Source organism: Schistocerca gregaria, chromosome 4 (assembly GCF_023897955.1).
Source record: "Schistocerca gregaria isolate iqSchGreg1 chromosome 4, iqSchGreg1.2, whole genome shotgun sequence".
In the NCBI taxonomy this organism is placed as follows: domain Eukaryota; kingdom Metazoa; phylum Arthropoda; class Insecta; order Orthoptera; family Acrididae; genus Schistocerca; species Schistocerca gregaria.
The window spans coordinates 136,780,877-136,803,286 of NC_064923.1; positions in this window are offsets into that span (position 1 = coordinate 136,780,877).

Below are 22,410 nucleotides of genomic sequence, written 5' to 3' on the forward strand. Positions count from 1 at the left end.
TGGTTGGAGGAAATCAGCTCATACGCTTGAAGAGTCAGCAATCAAGTAATTTTAATCGGACTATAGTGTGTAAGATTCTCCTTACTTTTCTGAAAGACTTGTAATCGTTGTGTGTACCTTAACATGTGTTAGCAAACGGCGCTCTGTAAGCCCTTTATAGGCCTGAGCTTCAGAAATCAGAGCACTTCGTGTTTCCGTCTCATTTTGGCAACCGCTGCCGCACTACTGAGGCTCGATCTTGGAGTTTTACTAATCCCACTCGGGGCGAAGTTTGCAATGCTTACGAGCTTGCCGGTTCATTGACTGTGAAGAGCAGGGAGTGGTGAACCCTGTAACAGGCAACTTGCTACTCCCGCGGAAGCTCCGACGGCGGCGATTCTTGGCAACTTTTAATGAGGCTGTTTCGCAGGGTGGAAATGTTATGATGGTAAGCATCCCCCTTGCTCGCCTGATGCGCTGCTCGCAATTAAGAGTTTGCTGGCGAGGGCGGGCTCGCCTCGGATTACGTGTCGCCTGCGTTTCAGGGTGGGCTCCCGCTCAAAATTCTGCGCAAGTAAACAATTACTAAGCCCTATTATCTGTTACTCCAGCCTTCTCCGTGGATATGACGACCTGTATTGTCCTCATGCGACAAAACGCGCGGGTTTTTCAGTGGTTTAACAGGCATTCCGTTGCACGGGGTGCTCTGAAATTGGTGCTAGAAAATCGTGTCATCTTGCTAAACCTCATTCTTAGGCACAGCACACAACGAGAAGACCATAGATCCCAAGACTAACATGTAAGGTATCAGTGAAATCCAACACCTTCCATGAAAACCCTGACATGATAAGCAAATCCAGTAGTATGTCACATAGCTCCGAATGAATTGTGACATTAAATTAACCAAAGTAATACGAGTAACGAGTGAGCAAATGGAATACCACAGACTAACACAAGAATGCCTCAATGCATGTCATACCTTCCCACCGTGAGACAGTCGCAGTTCCGGGGGCAGAAACGAGTACAGAAGCCGAGAGCAGAACCGTGTTAAGCTGAAAGCCCTACGATAAGAGATGGACACTCACGTTGCCAGCTAACCGCTAGGACCACCCCCAGCCCATGTTAAAGAAGAACAGTATAGATCTTACGATAAAACTAAAAGGACCACACCAGCTTCAAAATTTAGCGTGAGACTTTTTCGAGTCTATGTTACGTTGCAAACTTTAAAAACATTGCCCCACCACGAAAAGTATAACGTTTCTCGTTGGATAGAAAGAATTTTTGTAGGTGGAGCTTAAGGTTAACATTGAGACCCTGATTAGTCAGATGAAAACACAGCCAGATAGTTTTTTTAAACCAACTTCGGTAAATTGTAGTAAGGAGAAGTTAGGATAGAGTTGCTTCCGAGACGGCGAGGTGAGTGGAGCTGTGCTGGCCGCCGCCCCTTGACGAACACCGACAAGGTAAGGAACGCACGCGATGCCGCTTAACAGCGCATAAAGCTTCACTCAGAACTGCAGAAGTCTCATCTGCTACTCCCCCTTTTCGCGTAATACTAGTGTCGATCGTAAATTAAAGCTCATGGCTCATGATGTTCACATTTGCCACTTGAAGTAAAAATCTGAAACGCGATGATTTTTCTATTATATAGTTATTGAGAAGCCACATCAGCCACTGTAATTTACGCCAAGTTAGATAAGTAATTAAAGATAATTGAGGGTCACTGTAGACCATTTTGATAGTTTTCTCTTTTGTGAAACTTAATTTAAACCTAGATTATAGATGTGATATGGCATAGGTCATCCTTCGATCCATTGCAGAACTTGGGAACCCATTCAGGGAATATTCGTTCACATTTTTGTTGAACACAGTTGGTTTTTACCATCCTGTATTAAAACATTTCCTTTTATCAATAGTGCAATTTATAAACAATATTTTGTGAGTAGAATAAAATTTCCAATGGTAAACTTAACTGCTTTTTCGACGTTATTTTACCAGCTAACTAAAAATAGGAAAACCTTGAACCCCTTCCACTAAATTTAGTTAGTATTAAGATTCTTTTACAGGGAGTGCAGTGGAGCTGACGCTTAAATCATTCAGTATTTGGTTATATCATCGCTAGTCTCACTGAACTCTTCTGAACTCTACATGTCATGTGTGGTCTGGCGTCTCCTTACCAGCAACAGGTCCCAGGTTCAAACTAGTCAATTCCCTAAAAAACACGCTCAGAGCGTCGTTGCGCGAAAGTGGTAGGGAGACACGACTTACAACAAACAGACACCACGCAGAATGTTAGAAACAGCCAGTTCACACGCAGCCACATTTAATGTCACGCTACAAGTACGTTGGTAGTTGTACTTGTATTACACAGGTTGTTCAGCGAACAACTGTCTGCAATATAGAGCGGGAACAAATACTCCCGGAGGCAGACTGCCGGATGCAGTCGTTGTCATCTCCTCATAACACTATTACAAACGTACCAACACCTAAGGCATGTGCTTTTGTATTGTCCTGTATGAAATACAAAGTGTGACTATAAAATAAACGGCCTACTACTGTAAAACATTTTATTTCAAAACCATACATATTTAGTTGTTGTCACCTTCAACACACTCCCCTCCTCTGTCCTTACAATGTTTCACGTGAATTTTCTATCAATCGAAACAGTGCCAGAAGTCTTCCTCTGTGAGCGCCTTGACTGTGCGTGGAGGTTCATCTTTCACTGCTTCAGAGGACTGAAGTCTTGTTCCTTTCAGTACAGATTTGTCGTTGGAGAATATGTAAAAGTTACATCGTGACAGGTCATGGGAATAAGGTAGGTAGTCTACCAATGAGGTCGTGTACTTTGTGCTAGAATCCTCGTAACAGATAATGCGGTATGGGCCGTTGATTTGCTTTCAGGCAAAACCTGCGACCTGTTCTACGACAGTTCGGGTCTTTTTTTAGTTTTCTCACGGGGATGAGCAGGAACCTCAAGGTATTAATGTTCTAAAGATGCGCAGTTCCATGACAATCGAAAAAAAAACCATCACTCAATCTTGATTTGCTCATTCGAGCTTTTTCCGCTTTCGGTGAAGTTGTGATCTTCCAGTTCATATATTGGCGTTTAGTTTCCTGATCTTAAGCCAAAAAAAAAAAATAAGATTCGTCACATGTTTTCTCTCTTTTCAAGAAATTAAGACACTTTTCAGTGGTATTCAAAGCGACAGTACAAACATTTTCACGAGCTTCAATTTTGTTCGACCGTCTTCGGCTTCAGTTTCTCACGTACTTCTCTATGTAATATTTGTTATGTAACAATTCTATGTCACTTTCTACAGTTTCAGCAAGCGGAATACTCAGCCGATGGTCAGATATAGTCAGATTACCTACTTTCTCGATATTTCCATCCGTTTTCGATGTTGAACGACTTCTCAGGAATGAATTATCTTCAACGTCTTCTCGGCCACCTTGGAAACGCTTGAACCGCTAAAAAACTCGAAAACGTGATAAACAGCATTCGCCATATACTTCTTTGACTAAAAGATAGTTTTGAGTAGCAGTTTTTCCTAGTTTCCTGTGAAACTTTGCGACAATTCGTTGCTTTATTATTACAGTCGCCATCTTTCTGACGAAACAAAATAACAGCTCTTGTACAAAAAAAATGCATGCCCACACTTATTTGTCTACAGACACGAGGGATATCGCATTCGACTGAGAAGGTTTAAAGCTACACAGCTATTCGTCGTTCATCTCTGGCATAGGCGTTTTTAACTCCGTGACAATTACAGTTCTATCTATCTATCGCGTGAGCTTTGTCCCGCAGTTACGCAGGGTCAGCTACAGTTAATTGGATTTGGCACGTTAATGGTTAAGGGGCGGCCGGATGCCCTTCCTGCCGCCACCCCGTACCCCACGGGACAGAATTAGTGTACCCCAACCGTCTGCGTCGAGTGTAATCCATGGAATAGTGCGAAAGTGTTCAGATGTCTGCTAGCCGTGTAACTGAGGCGGAACATGGGGACCAGCCAGTTATTCACCTAGCAGGATGTGGAAAACCGCCTAAAACCCACATCCAGGCCGGCCGGGACATCGGCCCTCGTCGTTAATCCGCCGGGCGGATTCAATCCGAGGCCGGCGCGCCTACCCGAGTCCAGGAAGGAGCGCGTTAGCGATCTCGGCTACCCTGGAGGGGCTCTGTGACGGTTACAGTCCCATTACTTTATAGCTACACTTTGTAAGCATTGTTCCTTTCAAGGTAATGTTTCCCGTGGTGGCACAGAGCAATAGCAAGTGGTCAGAACACTATACCTGATATACAGTCTCACATTACTATTTACTGACGACGAGTTTCGAATGGAAAATATCTAGTGGCAAGTTTCCTACAAAATGATCGTCACGGTTAATCCTTTTCAAAGTAATTTCCAAGACTGTAATGTCATCATAAGTCGTTTTCGAGTGGTTAAAGGTACTGAAAACATAACTGTTGCCAACACTGATAAAATGAATTAAAGTGACATGAGTCTCTGTGCCCCATTGTCTGTAATCATCTCATACACCAACTGTTTGTAGCAGATGGAATAAAATCCTTTTGAAATTACACTCTTGTGTAACGCGTGCGCAGTGAGCACGAATCTAAGTTCGCCGGACAAAAATTAGTCACCCCAGTAACATGCACAAATGAATCGTTGAGCCGTTACAGATGGTTCAGCAATCCAGTCACGTGCTCAATCTCGCGCGCACTGCCTCTTCGTGAACATATGGGAGTAGCGACCAGTGAGTTACAAGCGGACGTTGTAAGTATACATGGGTAAATGTAAGAATGTGTCAGGGTGGCAAAGAGGAACAATTGTGTTTGGCCATGCCCATGGCTGTACGGTGTCTGAAGTTACTGGATTTGTTGATGTCCGCAGCTCGTGGTCGTGCGGTAGCGTTCTCGCTTCCCCCGCTCGGGTTCCCGGGTTCGATTCCCGGCGGGGTCAGTGATTTTCTCTGCCTCGTGATGACTGGGTGTTGTGTGATGTCCTTAGGTTAGTTAGGTTTAAGTAGTTCTAAGTTCTAGGGGACTGATGACCAGAGATGTTAGGTCCCATAGTGCTCAGAACCATTTTGATTTGTTGGTGTTTCGCAGCAAACTGTTCAACGTGTCTACAAGCGGTGGTGTAACCCACGGGGCCATGAAACACGACTTCAGATTCGTGAGCGGAAGATAATCCTGATGCGACGTACTGGAGAAGCGTTTTATGGGTTGTGAATCAAAATCGCTTCCAAACGCGACAGGAATTTCTACAGGCAATGAGTGAAGGTCAATCCCAACCTGTCAGAGAGAGAAAACTACGACGGGAGCCACATGCAAGGAACATTTATAATCGGTCATCTCACAATAGGCCATTTGTCACACATGCTCATAAAGATGACAACAACGAATTTCCTTGGTCTGGAAGAACGTGTGACTGGTTTTCTTAACGCTCCCCCACCGTATTACAATTCGAATGGCCTGCAAAATCACCTGGTACTAAATCCATAGAAAATGTATGGGAAATGTTGGAGCAGGAAATAAACATCGACGTCACCATCTCTACGATCCAGTTGTCAGAGAATGGCTTGACCTGGATGCGATGTAAATACAAAACCTCATGGATTCATGTCCTAACCGAATCAAGGCGGTTCTCACCTCCAGGGGCTGAATTACGAGATTTTAAATAATGCTTGTAATTATTTCTCCAGGTGTGAATAACCTTCTTTTGTGGTGAGCTATTGTGTAGGCCTATGTGACAATTTCTGACATGAGCCATAGAGGTAGCAAAGCTCCTTCTCTCAGTTTTATTTTAGAGAAATTTGGGCCTCTATCGGAGCCACTTGTGGGAACTTTACATAGATAACATGTTTCCTTACGAAATAATGCTGCCGGACGGTGTGGCCAAGCGGTTCTGGGCGCTTCTGCTAGGGTCGCAGGTTCGAATCCTGCCTTGGGCACGGATGTGTTTGATATATTAAGTCCCATAGTGCTCAGACCCATTTTTTGAAATAATTCTGACCCTGTGTGTAATGCGAACATATCTCTTATAAGAGGCGTGTTTTTTTAAGTAAGGTCCGTTTGAACATAAGCACACAACGAAACGTTATTTCAAAAAAGTAAATTTATTTCCAGAAAGTACATACTTCACTCACTTTCTGACATAGTTGCCAAGTTTGTTCCAACACGTATCAAAAGTCTCAACCGATTTTAAAATACCCTCTTCATAAAAACTTGCCACCTGCTGCGATAACCAGGAGTTCACTGCTGTTTTCACGTCGTCGTCCTGATGGTAACGGCTGCCACTGAGCTGTTGTTTGAGGTGGAGGAACAGATGGTAATCGCTCGGCGCAAGCGATTCCTTATGTAAGCATGCCGCTTATTTTGTTTTGAATCACTCTGCGTAACTTTCTCAGGGTTTGGCAATATGCTTCTGTACTTATAGTGGTTTCCCGTTGCATGAAGTCAACCAACAAAACACCATGCCTATCCCAAAACACTGACGCCATGGTTTTGCGCTGGGGTAGAGTCTGTTTGGACTTCACCTTTACAGGCGAGAGTGTGTGCCTCCATTCCATGATCTGTTGCTTCGATTCGGGCGTGATATGCGGAACTCATGTTTCGTCTCCAGCAACGATCTGACTAAAGAAGCCGTCACCTTCTTCGTGATAACGAGTCAAGAACTTCATCGCACACCCAAATCTTTGTTTTTTGTGGTGCTCTGTTAGGAGTTTCGGAACCTAATGGGAGCTCAGTTTCCTAAACTTTAGTGTTCAGAAACAATGCTGTAAAGCACTGATCGCGACATGTCAGGAAATTCGTTTGAGATACATGTTATTGTGAAGCGCCTGTTATCACGAATCCTCGCTTCAACTGAAGCGACCAAATCGTCTGTAGTCAAAGAAGGGCAGCCGGAGTGGTCCTCATCATGGACGTTGCCACTGACATTTTTTAATTCTCGTTCCCACTTAACGCACTTTGCTTTCACTCATAACAGTATCACTATCACTTTACAAATCTGTCGGTGAATTTCTGCAGCAGACAGGTTCCTTGCTGGGAAAAACCGTATCACTGAATGAACCTTAGACGTGGTGAACGAATTGGTAGTCTTAAACATTTTGAAAGCACAGAACAGAACCGTACAGCTTAGCTACATAGCTGAAACTGAGCACAGTTGTTCCGAGGCATACCGGTACACGACCCACGCTCTCGTTGCGGTATGCGCGCTAATTACTAGTGTGTACATCAAAACGGACCTTACTTAAAAAACACGCCTCGTATGAGGGGCGGTCAGTAAGTAATCCAACTTTTTTTCCAGCAGTTTCGGTTAAGATAGTGGAATATTCCCACGGCAGCCTCCATAATTTCGTGAAGTTCCAATAGGTGGCAGCGCCATACATGGATTCTCTAACGGGGGTGCGTTTCAAACCGAGAATTGGAGGGAAACCAGCATCGTAGATATTCATAGTCGCTTGCAGAATGTGTACGGAGACCAGGCTGTGAACATAAAAACCAAGGTCATTGGGCAAGGCGGACTCTCTCTTTCGAGGTGATCGACGGATTATAGTCACAAACGTGGCTGCACAACTTGACGTCTCTGTTGGTAGTGGTGACACACTCGTCCGTTAGTCGCGTACTCAAAGGTGTGTTGTGCCCGCTGGTTTCCTTGCCGTCTGACAAAAGACCATAAGTAGCAGTGAAGGACGATCGGTGCGGAACTGCTTGCGAAAATACGAGGCTGCTCGTGACAATTTCTCGTCGAACATCGTCACAGGCAATGAAACGCCAGTCATCACTTCGAACCGGAAACAAAACGGTAATCCAGCACCTGTCCTTCGAAGGAGACGTTAAAACCAGTGTTATCAGCCGGTAAAGTCATAATGACAGTCTTCTAGCACTCTGACGGGGTTATTCTGTTTGATGTCCTCCCCCATGTTGGAACAATCAACTCTGATGTGTATTGTGATACCTCGAGGAAAAGGGGAAGAAACGACTTCAGCCTGTTCGTCGCCATAAAAATGCAAACGAACTTCTTCCCCTCCGTGGCACCTCAAGGCCTCACACAAATCTCCGCATTCGAGACGACCTCCTAAGACTTCATTGGGCCGTTCCCCCTCATCCAGTCTATAGCCCAGATCTCGCACCTTCCGACTGCCATCCGCTTGGCCCAATGGAGTATCACTTTGCGGGGAGCATGTAAGATCCCCTCGCTTCTAAACTGATACTGTTATTACTCAGCTTAGCCCCGAGTCCGCAGAGGGTGGTATATGTAACGTACAGTATAACTGGTCAGCATTTTCACCCGAATTTGTGAGTGTAAATCGAACCTCCCTTGATCCGCCTTGGTGGGTCGTGTCGTCAGATTTCCTTCTACCTGTGCGCGGTGCAGCTCTCGTAAATGTCGTCCCTTGCAGATTCTTCATTGGCACATTGGATGTCTCTGTCGGTGGATGCTAATTATCTGAAATTGCTGCTGATCAACTTTGGGGTATCTATTTACTAGAAATTAACATTCAGAATGTCATAATATCACTTTTATTCCTATTAGATCAATAATGAAACAATCATGTCACAAACTACTCGTAACCGAGAGCATGTCTACCATCGAACAAGACAGGAAGAACTCTTAACGCCGATTGCCGACTTCGGCGCGCAGTCCTTATCTCTTACTAGTTTCGTCACAGTTCGTGGATTTTCTATCAAGTTCGTACTTACCAAGATATGCATTTGTTAATGAACAGGTGTGAATTTTAAAGAGGCAAAATTATGGTAAATAGTTTTAAACATCCAGAGGCTCCTCCTAGTATTTATCTTGTCATAAATGACTTTAATTATTAAATATATATAAACAAAATCGGTGACTTTGGCACCAAGATGGTGGTACTTCCCGTCATGTATATTTCCCAGGTTGACGCTTGTTGCTACGGTCCAGCGCCGAGCCCCACCCCACTACGCGCGACATATGGTCGCTTCGCCACCTAGCCAGCCAGCGTGGGAAATGCTCTACGACTCATGGCCGGCTAGGACTACAGCACTTCCTAACTATCGTGAATACATCAATAAGAGACAATAATTTATTAAAACTGGTAAAAGTGTCTTCCTCACGTAAGAGGCACCTTACAAGCAGTACATGGATGATGGTGACGTTACTGACGCAGCAAGACACTGGTTCCACCGTCCACCAGTAGAGTGATGCCATGCGACCATACGGGCCATGAACGAGATTATACTGAAAAGTAGGGGTTTGTAGTCAAAAGAGTGCGTAATAATAAAGTGTATTGGAATCATGAATAAAACCAAGGTGCATTCAGGAAAAAATGTTTCCCATTACTTATTGAGCCTCACGTACCTCTCGAATATTAAAATCATCCAGGTAGAGAAAGGAAAATATCATTTTGAAATAATAACACTACACTATAAATTACATGTTCTATTCACACTAAAGTAACTGTTGCTACGTTGCGTTTCTACGCTATTTAAATGCGTAACCACCAATCACGGATGCCTTACAGCTACGTTGTACTGTCAATATGTTTCTTCACAACAAATACTGATTCACTAACATGACACTATGTCAACTATACATCTGATAAAATGAATCCTCCGCGTCTATCAGCTAATAACTGAATTACTAGAACACTTTCCCTCTACGGTGTGATATGATTCTTTCACCTCTGAATTATCATTCTACTAATCCTTGATACTAATTATCTGCGACGCGGATGCGCGCGATCGTTTCGAGTGGGTGGTGAATAATCGAGTCTTCTGGGCACATCAAGAGGGCATGTGACCACTCGCATTGGGGCATTATTGTCACCATTGATCAAAATAGTAGGCTCTCAGACAAGATGCGCGCTCGGCTCCGAAAGCTCCAGAAGCCGCCTTACGGAAAACAATATCGATAAATCACAACTTTAAAGATAGCAGTACTCCTTACAAGGCTAGGTTCATTTTATCAGTATTAACAGCTGCTGTGTTTTCAGAAGTTTTTCAGCTCGAAAAATCAAACAAGGAAATCCTAATAAGAAGTAAAGTCGACGGAGAAAAGATGTCATTCAAAAAATACAATGAAACTACAACCTCAATGAAAATTCCTACAAAATGTGAAAATTTAACATAACTGAAAACGCTCAAATTCTACAAGAAATCTACTTACAAAACTGGTTTGGTAAAATGTTTACAAATAGGGTGTAAGCTACTACTTCATCACAGAGATGTAACTCAGAATACATACAGGTGACCAAAGAGTGAGAAGAGTTGTATTGCATTGCATGTACTGCTGCATTCTAAAGTCCGAAGATTGGTTTGAAGCAGTTATATCAGCAATTTCGTTTGTAACCAGAAACAAACAGATACTTTGTGTCAACATTGGGCGTCGCATAAGTGATGAGAGATATTTGTTTGGTCTGACTCCAGGTACACATTGCACAAACGAAATCAAAAATATATCCTGCAATATCGGAGAAAATGCGCCTGAGGACTCTTAGGACGGACACTTTATACATACATAAGTATTTTCGCTGTACCCCTTCTAGTAGGGGTTGTTCAGACTGCTAGTGTCTCTCAACATAATGCAAATTTCACTGAGATTGCAGTATGCAGCAGGACGGATGCAATGGAAACCGACCTGAATTTGTTAAAAGTAATAGATCTGGATCTGGAATGAAAGACAACTAAAACTCGGCATATGTGAGTGGTATAAATACGAAAGAGTAAGAGTTAGAAGCAAAGCTAAAGAAGAAACTTATAAATGTAGCTATTACAAACGAATCAAAAAAGAAATTAAAAGGAACCATAGATTTTGAACCAATTTATAATTATATACAAGGTGTTAGGGGTATAAAAGCAGATTTTTTATTGATCACTTAGGGCCTTGCAATGATCAACATTTGCGTCATTTGTAGACTAATAATTATAGCTATTAGGAGTAGAATGTTTGTAGGTTGGTTAGTACCTCAACATAAATGCGGCAAGAGCAGGCCATTAATGCTAATGTCCCCTGGACTGCAAGTCAGGTGTTGAATTGTGGGGGTGTGGACACAATGACAGGTACACTAAATTACGTTACATGTTGGCGGAAAGACCGTTCGACAGAGAGGGAAAAAACTAACACACGAAAGTGAGGTCATATGAAGGTACCAATCATCACAAAATCTGCACTTATACCGCCAAAACCGTGTATGGTGGAGCAGATCAGAAGTAAATAACTCTGTGTGAAGTAGCCATTATTAAGCGATCAAAACTGGAAGATGAAATTACAAAGTTATTCCTACAAAACTGAATGAAAGGTAAGTACTTGATTTAAAATAGAACGAGGAACATATGACAGTGATAACCTGTACGTTCATAAAGAAGGGGAGAAAGACGAAACATAATAGTTTTATGAAGTAAGAGAATGGGTAACAGATAAATGTATCAGGGTGACCAATTGATTATTGCTCGAGATCTAAATGCTCGAACAGACCAAATACGTACTCCAAATGCCGTGGGAACTTTCAGGGAAATAAGAATAAATGAAAATGGAGATGTAATTGGGCAATTTCCAGTTTTTAGCCAGCTGAAATTAACAATTATCTATTTTCACAAGAAAGATATTCGTAAGTTTATCAGGGGTTGTAGGTGTTACAGATCATTAACCGATTATATAATAGGCAATAAGAGATTAAGTTCTATGGTACAGGACGTTAGCAGTACAGAGAAAAGTGACACATATATTCGAGCCTCCATCTCGTATTTCCAAATATCAGAATAATCGCAAAATGTAGGAAAAATAACCCGAAATACAAACGAGAAAACTAGACGTGTGTAAGCTCTATCTTAAGGTTAAGAACATTAACGAACGTAGACTTACAAAGTACCTAACGGAAACATCCACTGATGAAAATGTAAGTAACGAAGGGGGCAATATAATACAGGTAATCTATAAAACTGTATTTGGGGTTTGCGAGTAGGGAATCCAGAAATAAAGCAAGCAAGTGAAGAAAAACGGAAAGCATATGAGCTATATTTAAAAATAAAATAGATGTATCCTATTAAGTACGTAAAGGAAAAGAAAAATTCCCTTAAATAGTCGTAAAGACTCATGAGGAGGCGTGGAATGAGTTTATACAGGCCGTGATATACGTTGGAGGCAGTTAACTGGATATGAAGTAATTGAACATGTAAATAAACCAGAGAAAGATATTGTAGATTAAACCTAATAAGTGAACAACAATGGATAAAAGCATTGTAAGCAGTTGTCGTATGACGAGGAAGTGAATGGAACTGAAATATATTGCTCCCATGTGGATAATATGCCAGAAGTAAACTCTACAAGAACTGCGTACAGTACTAAGATCTGTAGAAAATACTGAGGCACTTGGGTCAGATGGAGTGAATGTGAAACTTATTAAATACAGTGTAATAATATGCAGACTGAGAATTTTAAATCTAATCAATAACTTTTGTGAAAATAGTCAAATACCTCCCTCTTTGCAAACTGCTAACTTAAAAATATCTTGAAAGGAGAAGACTGTTTAAACTGTGAAATTTATAGGAGACTTAGTCTCATAAATACAGAACATTAAATCCATACTTAACTGTTAAACAACAGATTAAAAATGATTGCAGATTATCAGCTAGGGAAAGGGCAAAGACGATTTAGGAAAGAAAGATCCTGCTTGGATAACAGATAATAGATAACAGAATAAAAAAGAGAAAAATACTTGGAAAAACATATTGCGTTTATAGATTCTGACAATCCATCTGGCAGTGTAAATGAAAATATGGCAATAGCCATCACAGATCATTTTGGTAATAAGGAGTCTGTATATAAACACTAATTTTATCATAAATGCACAAATTAAGAGAAGTGAACAGATTCGAGCAAAACAAGACTTTTTGTTAGACAAAGCTCTAGCTTACCACTCCCTCTTTTCAGTATACTGTATATACTGAAGATATTTCAAAGAAATGGAAACTGCTAGTACACCCAGGAATTGAATTAACTAACGTCTACTTAGGCACTCTTCTATTTGCAAACGATTAAATAATGATTCATGTGAATGAAACAGAGTTACAGAGATCTGTGTATATTTTCAACAATCTATGTCAGCCACATAATTTTAAAATCTCACAATCACTTAATAAAAGCATAATCATGGCTTTTAGTGAAAATGACACAGTCACTCAAACATAGTGTTCGAAAACAACATTTTAGACGAACTGTCGAATTTTAAATTTCTTGGCTTTGGCAGATGTTTGATCAAAAGTTAGCAAATTGCGAACTGTGTAGGGGATAATTCGAAGAACTTTTAAAAATAAACTTAGGAGAGATACTCTATAAATTAATTGCCTTAGTCATATTGACTAATGACAGCAAACCTGGGTGACGCTTAAAACAACTGGATAAAATTCAGTTGGCCAAAATGAAATTCTTAAGGAGTGTTGAAGGATATAGAAGGATGATACGATACCCAATGAAGATATAAGAAAATAGCTAAATACAGAAACGGTAAATAATAAAATATTTAATAATAGAATTGGACACTGCCGGTCCCAAATCCGGGGCCTCATTTTGCAAGTGATGAGGAAGGAGGAGGGGGAGGAGTAACACCTCGTTAAAAAACCTGGGTCCATCTGGCTCCGGATGGTAGCACCCTGTAAGGGCCCCTGCCTAGGGTTACTGGGTGAAAACTGGTCAACGGTCTCAAAGGCGGAAGAGGAAGTTCTGATTCCCAACGGCGGAGAGAGCGGAAGAACTACCTCCAGGACTCACAATCTTGGTTGTATATTTTGTGGCCTTTGGGCCACACCCAAAATAACTTTCATCAATCATGGAAGTGTGTGACGTAAACTATTTTACCCCAGGTGGACGATTCACCGTATGCCAGTACGTCAGCAGACATTCGGATTCTGGGGAGTCTGCAACATTGCACAAAGACAAGTCGGAGTGTCTTGGAATCTCATCCAAATTTCAACATAGGCAGTCAACATACCTAGCAACTATCAATGCAAACTCATTGTTGAAAACCGGAAAACTAAAACATCTAACAGATACGCTAAAGAACCACAACGTACTCATAGCAGCCATTCAAGAAACACGATACATGGATACAGATACCTTCGATTCCGAAGGTTTTAGGATATACAAAGGGAAAGTGGGACCGAGAGTAATGAAAAATGTACCACATCTTGGGACAGCCTTTATAATCAACAAACAAATCTTGAACTCAATAGTTGGCTTTGATTCACAATCAGAAAGAATGTCAAGTCTTACATTCACAAGCACAAACAAAATCTACACAATTATCAATGCACATGCCCCTATAAACGAGGATAACAGGAAAAACAAAGAAAAAGTGGAGGCCTTTTGGAATCATCTAGATGACATTATTCAGAAAATACCAGATAAAAACATCATCATTCTTCTTGGAGATTTTAATGCACAGATTGGTAAAGAAAAAAGATATAAGAAAATAGTTGGAAACTATCCTGCACACAAGAGAACAAACAGAAATGGTGTGAGACTAATAGAACTTTGCCAAGCACACAATTTAATTCTTAAATCCACAGCTTTCAAGAAACTACCACGAAGACAAAAGACATGGGTATCTCCAAATCCTAGCCTTGGGGAATTTCAACTTGATCATGTAGCAATCAAGAAGATTTCTAGCAAAGAAATCATGAATGTTAGGGTACTCAGGGGTGCAAACTTGGATTCAGACCACTACCTCTCTAAAATTAAGTTCAAAGTCATCCCAAACAGGAAACGCAGCATGAAACAAACTAAGGGTCGGAAGTATAGCACAGAAAAGATATTAAAATCAGATGAATTCACAAAAGCAACAGAAACCATTCAGACACAAAGCTGGGGGGATATCAAGGAAAACCTCATTACTACAGCTGAACGGATAGCACCTAACAAAAAAAGTAAAAAACATGCATGGGGGTCACTGGAATGTGATGCCCTCATTGAAACAAGAAAACAGGCAATCACAGAAAACAGAAGAAAGTAGACTGAATTTCATTACAGTTAGAAAACTGGTAGATAAAAATATAAAAAGGATTAAGAAGACACATGAAAACAAAACTCTCCTCCAAATTGATGAAGAATTTGCTAAAAACAACACAAGAAACTTTTACAGAACTTTCAAACAAAGGTTATCAAGATACAAAGCACCCACCCTCCAATTTCGAGATGTAAATGGGACCATCGCTCACAACAACACGGAAAACTGCAAAATACTTGCAGGCTACTTTGAGAAACTCTTGAATTGTGAACCCATCCTTGAAAAATTTGAATCCATCCCAAACAACCGTGAGAAGCCGGATTCGGAACCACCGACGACTGAAGAACTACAGAAGGTCATTTCAGAACTTAAAAACAACAAGGCGTCCGGAGAAAATCAAATAGTGGCCGAACTATGGAAAAAGGCTGACAAAAATGCAGTTACATCCCTAAAGTGTGTTTTCGATCAAATCTGGAAAGAAGAAAAGATCCCCACAGAATGGAAAACAGCTCTCATCCACCCTATCCACAAGAAAGGTTTGAAGACAGACCCCAACAATTACAGATGAATATCACTGCTGGATATAACGTACAAGATTCTTTCTAAAGTCCTTTTGAACAGGGCAGAGCCGCAATTGGATCTGCAAATCGGGGAATACCAGGGACGTAAGAGAAAGGGCAGATCATGTTCGGAACAAATACTAAATCTCAAAAACATTATGGCATACCAAAAATCAAGGGCAAAGACGTATGTAACCTCCTTCATTGATTTCAAAAAAGCATATGATTCGATTGATAGAGAATCTCTGTTGTCAGTCCTGGAACAAATGGGTTTGGATAAGAAAACAACTAATATTATAAAAGCGACCCTTACAAATACATTTTCGAAAGTTAAATTTATAGACGATCTATCGGAACCCTTTGAAATAAAAACGGGAGTGCGACAGGGCGATGGGCTCTCGCCGTTGCTGTTCAATTGTGCGCTTGAGAAAGTAGTCAGAGAATGGAACACAAATATTAAGAGTGGAATAAGACTGGGTTGCAAAAAGAAGAACCTTAAAGTAAATTGCATTGCTTTTGCAGATGATATGGCCCTGTTTGCTAAAACAATTGAGCAAATCCTTGAACTAAAGAAACAAGCAGCTAAAATTGGTCTTCACATCTCCTCTGAAAAAACTAAGATATTGACAAACATCAAACACTCATGTAAATACCTCAACGTTCAAGAACAGAAGATTGAAATAGTAAAAGAATTCAAATATCTCGGAGAATGGATTAGTTGGAATGCTGGGGAAAGCAAAGCAATGGAATCCAGAAAAAATAAACTTGAATTGGCCTTCCAACTAACAAAAAATACATACAACAAAAATCCCTTTCATGGGGGTCCAAAATTACACATTACAAGATAGTGATTAAGCCAGAAGCACTGTATGCAGCAGAAACACTTAACATGAATTTCAAAGGCCAAATGGAGAAACTTGAGGTAAAGGAAAGAAAAATTTTAAGAAAAATCATTGGGGCCAAATTTCAAGACAATAAGATTATATACATAAAAAATGAAACTCTCTACAAGAAAATTGAAAAACTTTCAGATTCTATGCGAAAAAGGAGAATAAATTTTTATGGTCATCTTCTCAGAATGAATTCCAACAGATTAACTAAACAAATCTTTGACTTCTTCCTTAAACGAAAAACGAAGCCCAACTGGTTTATAGAAACTGAGAAAGACCTAGTGGAATTAAAGATTTCAGAAAATTCACTTACTGATCGAAGTGCTAAATTAATTACTAAAGATGAAAACATAAGTTTCCAAGACAAATCCACACAAAAGTCCAAACCCTTCATCTCGGAAGAAGAAAGGAGAAGAATATCAGAAAGAATGAAGAAATACTGGGCCCTAAAAAAAGAACAACGCACAAAGAAATGATTGATCCAGCGTACCCCAAAGAGGGTGAAACGAAAGAAGAAGAAGAAGAAGAATTGGAGTGATCACTTACAAAGAACGGAAAACACTAGATTTCCCAGTATGGCTTACACAACGAGGACAAAAAGAGATCGAGGGCAGCTCAGGTGACGCTAGAGACAAATTTGAAGCTGGAACAGGCAAGAATGTCTAACCCATGAGGTGAAGAAGAAGAAGATTTGTACATCTGTTGTTGGTTTTAAGCTACATGCTACCTAAGGGTGCTTCGTGTCAGATAATCATAGAGGTGGTTTCTCTGTGCACATTTTGATGTGAATTTGATAAATTACATGCCTACCGTAATCTAGCAAGACAACAATTCGGAAGCATCTGTCATGGATGGTTGTTGCTTAACTGTTCACTGTGCCACTGTATTATTGATAAAAACTAGTTGTGAACTACGTAAACTGTAAAAGCACACAGTATGGATGTGTTTCGGTACCACATTATTGACGTCCGAGTTTGGCTTGTTAGTACTACAGACCTTAAATATTTCAGTTCACCCACTGAATAAACTGAACGCAATTATCTGTTTAATTAATTATGAGAGTGTACTATTTAATAAAATAGGAGGTCCATCTAAATTAGCTTACATCAGAGATGTGTGCATATCGGAATACTAGATGGGATATGTCCACAGAATGGTATGTAAAGCAGGATTTGATCGGTTCTACTAACATATATTAATGTAGAGGCTGATGAACGTTTTCAGTTGCGGTTTTATAAACTAAACTGCGGTGCAATTAATTTCTGTTTGCTGGAAGTATAAAGCAAATTTCCACTTACGTCAATGCGAACAGACGTACGGCACGTGAAATGTGGAAAAGCGTGATATCTTTTTGAAAACCTAAAACAAACTTATCTTTATGTCCGATGCTGGCAACCCGCCAAAATGCATTGGACAGGTGCTTAGAGTACTGTCCAACAATTTTATCGGTAGAGTGACGGTTCACTCTAACTTGAATGACATAGTGTGATATCAACAATAATAATGAGCGTCACACATAGACGAATTATTCTGCTGAACCCTTGTATATAAATTCGTGTGCGGCAGTACAGCATTCGCAGATATGTAATTCACTCCCTTCGCGCTCCCAAGAATCTTTTTGCCGAAATGAAAGTCAATGGACTTCTATTTCATAGGAACTCAGACGTAAAAAGGGAGAAAAATGCTTTATCATTCTTGCCTAGTATAAATCATCTTTTTATTCCTAAGAACGATAATATTTAAATAAATCCTCCCAATAGTTGTCACTCAAAATGGGTATAGACTTATTATTCGAAGAACAACTTCAGCACGACGATCTGGAAGGGACAAAGAATACATTAAATGTACTACTGAAATTAATAAAGTTTGGAAATAAACTGTCCTGCAACTTATCACTGCCACAAAGAAATCGTCGTTGTTACTTACCGAAATCTGGATGTGCATTGAGAATTGCGAAAAGAGAAAATTGTGTATTGCGAGTTCCCGGAATATCGAAGTGCAAGAAGAAATCTGAAAAAGAGAATCTGCGTAGGCTACTCAAGGGCCTTCATTAGTCATTCAACACAATATTAGCAATTGCTTGCAATGGATAACAATTGCAACAATGTCCTTGATTCAAGAATATTAATAAATCAGAGTTTCAAATCGATAAAGTAAGTTAACTAATTGAAAGTGTTTCTCACTTTCTTTCTGGATAAAAATAATTGCTCTTATACTCGAACTTGCCATGTTTAAGAATTGAGCTAAGTCTGTTAACTAGTTTAACTTTCGGAAAAATTGCGAAAACAGAATGTAGTAGTAAATCATACCTCTACAGATAGGTTTAGTAATCGAAATATTAATGTTTTTATTTCAGTCTCTGATCACAAACTTGTTAAGTTCTCAGACTACAGGTTTCGGTTAGCAATGACCACCTTCAAATCTGCAGCAAAACCTGGGAAAACACAGATACAACTATTGGATTGTCTACCGCTTAAACAGTAGTGCATTTTATTACTTTAATGACTTATACATCTGGTAGACCTACTACAGACTTGACCTATTGTATTCTTACTTTAATTCCATATTCCACAATTATATGATTGAAAAATATTTGTTGAGAACTGTAGCGCTGTTATAAAAGACTCTAGTTTATACCATATTTTATTTATGGGCGATGAGGGTGAGTTGATTCTGGTACTATATTTTGACGATGCCACTATGACTGCATTACACTACGACATGATTTTAAAACAGGTATGCCTCGTCTTGTTTAAAGCGTGTAATTTTCGCATGTACTCGTATCTCAGGAATACTTTACATTTGGTCTATTTCATTGTTGTAAGGTGTAGATAATCCGCTGGTTGTATTTGCGCTTTTCCCGTGTTTTGCTGCATATCTAAAGAGGGTCATTGCTTACCGAGACCGGTAGTCTGAGGATCTACCGAGTCTGTGATCATGGAATGAAATAAAGAAATTCATTCTGCACTTTATGTATCACTATTCGATTTTCGACCATGTCACAGCTAAGTGGAATAAAGTAATCTATTTTTTAAATGTGTATCCGGACGGGATTTCTGTCTTGGTGGTTTTACTACATCTTACTTATTATAATTTTGCCAAGATGAGAAGTTATCCATGCCGACTATTGCCTGACGATGAATCAGCGTTACTCTTAAATAAGCTTAAGAAAGTATGTTAAAGGTACGTATATGACGTACTGTTCAAATTAGAACAATTATGTGTTTCTGGGCATTTATTTTCTACTTCAGAACAAATATGGAATCCCGGTGTTTGTGAGTGGAAATTATTGTAAAGCAAAACTAGGATCTTGAGCACATTTATATCTGAATATTATAATAACAATGATTAGTAGTTATTTTAATCATGGCTGTAATTTTCTGCAAACTGTAGTATTATTTTAATTTATTGGCAACTGATGACTTAATTTTATCCTAAAAGAAAAATAGTTTCGTGTGACTCAGTGGCCTTGTAGAAGCCTTTCAAATGGACACCATTTCGGCGACTTGCATGTGGAATAAGTATTTGGTGCGATCGCTTGTAATTACATATTATAACTGAGTAGAAACACAGGCGATCGCACGAGTACCTATTCCAAAATAATCTTGCCAGTGCGAAAAGTATTTACAGCTTGGTTCTGAAATGGCATGGGAATATACACGCATGGGGAGAACGATAATAACGGGAAGAAAATCTCCAACAAACTGTCAGCACCCATCATCCATTACCACTGAAGTTAACCAAATGAATTAGTTGAGCGATTACTTTTCTTGCTAGCATAGCAAGTAACAACCAAAAACTCTCATGATAATGAAGTAATATCTGTTGAAGAGGAACTTCAAGAAACGGCAGTAACTGCTTGAAGATTAATTTGGTGAGCATAAGAATGGCTGTGGGACCTGAAGTGAGAGACTCAACTGCAGAATGTGAAATTGGATATGAAACTATTCCGGCAGTTGAAAGACAGCAAGAAAAAATGCGTTTCGAATATTGAAAACTTGTAAACAGTACACGAAATTATTATGTTGAGTTTCGAATTTAAACAGCACGCTTTGGAGCTTGCAAACAGGCAGCGAGAGATTGTACTCTATTTCGAAGGTAGATTGAATGTATAGGCAGAGTTCTAGAGCTGTTTCGACAAACCCCATCACGGAAAGTAAGTGTCTCGCTTTTTTTTTTTTTTTGTTTAGTCAGGAGAGGTTATCAGGTGGTGTCTGAACGTCATCTAAACGAGAGTTAACCATCAAATGTCGGTTTTACGTTGCCAGTGGGCATCAGCTGAACTACACATCACCGCCTTTCACCCTGCTTCTTCCAAACTGCTTAATGGTGGACAATTACGCAATTTTCGCCTCGGATGGAAAAGAAAAGTGTCGTATCATATTCTTCTCGTGGGAAGCTATTTGACTGGAGGTTCCATTTTTACGGCAACAAAATACTGAGCTGTGATTGGGAGTGCTGCTAGCTTGGAACGGTAGTTCCTAACCTCTCTAAGACCACTGAACACAATCAGATGTTAGTTAGTACACCCCCTCCCCCAGTCATTGTACTTAGTGTCTAATTTAGCTTTAGAATGAAATTCAATTTTGCTTGAACACTTCGGTTTTTAGCGAAAGATAAATGAAAGTATTTCTAAATGTCTTGCTAAACCACGAACTAATAAGTCAATGAGACAAATTGTACTGCTTATTTCTAACAACCTTTTCCACCGAAGGACGCTTATTTCCAATAACTTTTTTTACAGAATGAGGACGCAGTTCTCAGTGCATCAAGACTTACACCTATAATTCATCCTCAGGGAAGACAGCTGTCTACACTGATGATAGGCACTTGTTACGAAACATGCTTCATTCCTACTGACCCTTCATTCTGAACCACATTTAAATACGTAAACAATACCTAGCCATGTTGTCTATAAATCACTTGATCGCTGGACTTCTTACTTCTGAACTGGAAATGCATTGTACCTGCCCATTGTAGTGATAATAATAATAATAATAATAATAATAATAATAATAATGATTATAATAATAATATATGGGGTCCCACATGTAACTGGTACGCCTCATGCACTGGTTTATCATCTCTAGTCGCATTTATTGTGACATGGCAACACTGTCACGAAGGTTGGCTACACTGCATTTTATTGGAAAGTTGAGTGCAGCTGTGTGACCGACCGTTCGTTGTTGTGAGAAGCTCCTATTGTTGTGTGTTACAGAAATGAGGCAATTTGCATTAGATGAGTGAACTGATATTGTGGAGTGTCACACAAAGACAGTCTCCATCAAGGAATGTAAATAAATCTTTCAGGAAAGTATCCTGGTAGGAAACTCCCTATGACAAGCACTATTCAAGATCTGTGCAAGAAACGGAGGGATGTAGGAACCGTTCAGAATGTGCAGAGGAATAGGCGACTGACAGTGAGAAACACTGAAACTGTAGATAGAATGTGCATGGATGTTATGAGAAGCCCTGTCAAGTCAGTAAGGGTGGTGTATCTTGTACATCGAGTCGTCGTGTGCTAAAAGACATGAAATTAAAAGCCTATCATGTGAATGTGGAGAAGAAGTGAAATTTGAGGATCACGAAAAAAGACTTCATCATTGTAAGTGGCTGTTAACATCAGCTGGTAACAGTTCCTTGGACCCCTCCCTTTACTTCTTGCAGAGAAGGTCTGGTTTAATTTTTCGTGTTATGCAAACTTCTATAGTTGCAGATACTGGTTAAAAGGACAACCCACATATTCTGCTTGAAGAACATCTCCATTCAGAGAAAATATGTGTTTGGTGATCATTGTCTGGAATGTGCATTATTGACCTAATGTTATTCAATTAAAACTTCGACCATGATAGATATCTTTGACTCTTTTGATGCACAATTAAAAGATGTAGAGAAGCTGTTTGTGGTATTTCAACAAGATGGAGCAACCGCTCACAGTCAGCCAAAGTGTGACTACATCACCAACGTCTTCCCTGAAGTCAGCGTTGTCAGTAGAG